The sequence below is a fragment of the Budorcas taxicolor genome, chromosome 13, assembly GCF_023091745.1.
Source record: "Budorcas taxicolor isolate Tak-1 chromosome 13, Takin1.1, whole genome shotgun sequence".
Classification (NCBI taxonomy): Eukaryota; Metazoa; Chordata; class Mammalia; order Artiodactyla; family Bovidae; genus Budorcas; species Budorcas taxicolor.
The window spans coordinates 56251635-56255579 of record NC_068922.1 but is presented as its reverse complement, the minus strand read 5'-3'; positions in this window follow the sequence as shown (position 1 = coordinate 56255579).

Below are 3945 nucleotides of genomic sequence, written 5' to 3'. Positions count from 1 at the left end.
CTGTCAGTACAAATGTTCCAATGTATTCCCCACATCCCCCGTAACTATAAGTTTATTTTCTGCATCTGTAACTCTGGCTTTTGTAGGTAAGTTCACTTGTAACCTTTTTTTGGGGGGTTCACATATAAGCAGTATCATATGGTATCTGTCTTTCTCTGATGTACTTCACACAGTCTGAGAATCTCTGGGTCCAGCCATGTTGCTGTATGAACTATTTGGTGCTGTTAGAGCTTGGTTTGAAGGGAGTCAGTGGATCAGTTTCTGAGCTAGGAAGCTCTTTTCGGTATTTGGCATCACTCGCAACTTCTCAATCCTCCAGGGCAGTGCTTCTCATACTTTTAGTAAGAATCAGCATCACCTGCAAGAATTGCGAAACTGCAGATCCCCGCGCCCATCGCCAGAGTTTCTGACTCAGTGGTCCGGGGGGAGGGCTGAGAAGCTGCAGTTCTAACACATTCCCAGGTGATGCTGATGCTGCTGGTCTGCGGACCACGATTTGAGACGTGCTGCTTCTATCTATACAAAATTTACCATTTGCCATGTGTTCCGCTAACCACTTAGCTTGCATTATCTTCATCTTTGGAGCAACCTTATAAAGGCGCTATTGACAGCTTAATTTCTGAGATGAGGCATCTGGGGGTAACAAAGGGTAAGAACCTCTTTAAGCTGGTATAGTTGGCGAGTGGCACAGTGGAGCCTGAACCCCCTGTCTTTGGCTCTAGCGCTGAGCTCTGAACAACTCTGCTTTCTTGGTTCATCCACTCATATCATCAGGAACTCTTGTCCTTGATAATTACTGAATCCAAGTCCACCTCCAAACAACACTGCACCTCTCCACAGATACCGCAGGTACCTTAATCAGTGTCCAGGCTCCTCCCACACGTGCCTGTGATGTCACCGCTGCCATCCACTCCACTTCCCCAGGGGTCACGATTACCCAGCATGCTGTCACGTTACTGCTGTTAATGTCATCTGTGCAGATCAGTGTAGCGCACACATGGTTTTCTCTTACCTTCACTGCTGCCTTCTTGATGCTTTTCCTTTCTTTACATCAATCCACGTTTCTGATCTCGTCCATCTTCCTTCTGCCTCAATAACTTTGAACATTACTTGCCTAGTTGGTCTGCAGGTGATGAATTTCCTCCATTCTTGTTTATGGGAGAACTTATTTCTCCTTTATTTCCAAAGGACAACTTTTCTGGATATAGAAAGTATTTTTTCCCCTGCTTTTAATACTAGATACTTTGTTTCATTCTCTGGCTAGCTTCAGTTCAGTTCAGTTCTGTCGTCGCTTAGTCGTGTCTGACTCTTTGCGACCCCATGAATCACAGCACGCCAGGCCTCCCTGTCCATCACCAGCTCCCGGAGTTCACTCAGATTCATGTCCATTGAGTCAGTGATGCCACCCAGCCATCTCATCCTCTGTCGTCCCCTTCTCCTCCTGACCCCAATCCCTCCCAGCATCAGAGCCTTTTCCAATGAGTCAACTCTTCTCATGAGGTGGCCAAAGTACTGGAGTTTCAGCTTTAGCATCATTCCTTCCAAAGAAATCCCAGGGTTGATCTCCTTCAGAATGGACTGGTTGGATCTCCTTGCAGTCCAAGGGACTCTCAAGAGTCTTCTCCAACACCACAGTTCAAAAGCATCAATTCTTCGGCGCTCAGCCTTCTTCACAGTCCAACTCTCACATCGATACATGACCACAGGAAAAACCATAGCCTTGACTAGACGGATCTTAGTAGGCAAAGTAATGTCTCTGCTTTTAAATATGCTGTCTAGGTTGGTCATAACTTTTCTTCCAAGGAGTAAGCGTCTTTTAATTTCATGGCTGCAGTCACCATCTGCAGTGATTTTGGAGCTCCCCAAAATAAAGTCTGACACTGTTTTCACTGTTCACTGTGATTCTTAAGTAAGGGTTTTTCCTTTGTATTTTGTTTTCCCTCCTCTTTCTGCTGTCTTGTTTCAAGATTTTCTGTTTGTCTTTGGCTTTCTGGAGTTTGAATATGATATGGCTAGGTGTAGTGGTTTTAGGCATTTGTCATTTATTTTTGGAAAGTTCTTAGCCATTATTACTTCAAATTCTTCTGCTCTGTTTCTCTTTTCCTGATATTCTAATAATGCATCTGTCAAATGTTTAGATGTTTTCCCACAGTTCTTAGTATTCTGTTCTGGTTTTGTTGCTGCTGTTATTGTTCATTCTTTTTTCTTTTCAGGCTGGAAAGTTTCTATCAATATATCTTCAAGTTTCCTGATTTCTTCCTCAGCTCTATCCACCAAAGGCGTTCTCCATTTTTTTTTTTTTAAGTTTTAAAATTTCTAGTATTTCCGTTAGATCCTTTTTGAGTGTTTACATCTCTCTGCTTGTATTACCAATCTGTTTTTGCATGGTATATACTTTTTATCAGAGACTATAACATATTAACCAGAGTTGTTTACAGGGCCTGGTCTGATGATCGGAAGTGACAGGAACTGGGAGCAGGAAGTGAGGTGAACGAGCTTCAGGGTGAGGGTTTAATGTCCTCTGGCTCGGTCAGAGTGCGCGTCATGCTTGCAGTAGCCACGGTGTCCCAGGCTGCAGATTTCTCTGGTGCCCTTGTTTTAGTCTGCTCTCTTGATTTTGAGTTTCTCTAAATCTGTCAAACAGCCTCTGTGTTACAGTTCCTGAAGCTATAACCCAGCTCCTATACTGGAGCCCTGTTGGCATGGTGAAGAGGTGTGGGGGTTGGGAGTGTTCTGTGATCCTCGGGTAAATTCCAGTCTGCTCTGGCTACAGCATTCCCAGCCTCTTCTCTGTAGCCTGCCCCTGACTGTTTTCACCCTGTCAGGTGATACCGCAAGGTAGAAGGGCTCATCCCAGTGGGGTAGGTCAGGGGCAGACTCCCTCCCTTGTAGAGTGGGCCTTTGTTATGGCCCTGGGTATTTCAGGGATTATCTTTCCCCTCTGCTGTTAGAATAGGAGGGGGCCTTTTTAGGGTTTAAATCATGAGAACCTGGCAGGGAGTGTTCCTCGAGATAAAGTCTACCAGAGCCTGCAGCCCAGGAGTGCCTTTCTCTCCAGCCAGCACACACTTGGCCCACAGCAATGTGTCAGAATCACCACCTAAGAGTGTCTTGCAGTGAGCAGACCTCAGCTGAATCTCTGGATCATCTGCTTCTCCAGATTTCAGGCTGTGATATGGGAAAGGATATGGGTGTGTTTCCTCAACACACAGAGATTAAGGTATATTATCAAGAATGTTCTGAAGACTTTTTCCACTCCTTCTTCCCTTCTCCTCATGGCAACCCTATCCCTGGATCTATGATAGAACACTCTCCATGAGCAGTTGTGAGGTCACAAACGCTGGCAATCCGCAAACGACGTGTAAGTTGTAAGACAGTCTGGAGGTCCTTATCTGTCCACATGTTCTGTTTGGTTGAGAGGAATAAAACTATTAGAATCTGGATGAGTTCTGTTTATATTCCATTAACTGTCACGTCATGGGTGCTTCTTCAATGTGGGGCTGTCCAACACTGACAGTGGAAAGGAATGGGCCCTTCCTGAAACCCCTGCTCCAGGTGAGGGGGTGAGACCATTAATGGTGTTTGGAAGCCTCCCCTCTGGTCTCCCTGAGGGATGAGGTTTTCAGCTGATTTACCTAAACAGCTATGTTCAGTGAGAAGGCAGACTGGATTGCTAGAGTTTTTAAAATATGTTGTTTCAGGAGGAAAGACAGGGCAATTCCAGGTGCTGTGGACGTAGTGAACCTGACTCAGATGGTGACGGCAGCTCTTTCTGATGCATAGCTCGCCACTGAAGATGCCAAGGAAGCATTTGTCCGGGACTCCGGCTTCCCAGACAGGAAGGCTGTGTTTTGACTAACTGTGCTCTCTAATGAGAGCCCAGACACATGTCCTCTGGTACACTGTGCGAAGTACATGGCCTTGAAAAAACCCCAGGTGCTGAGA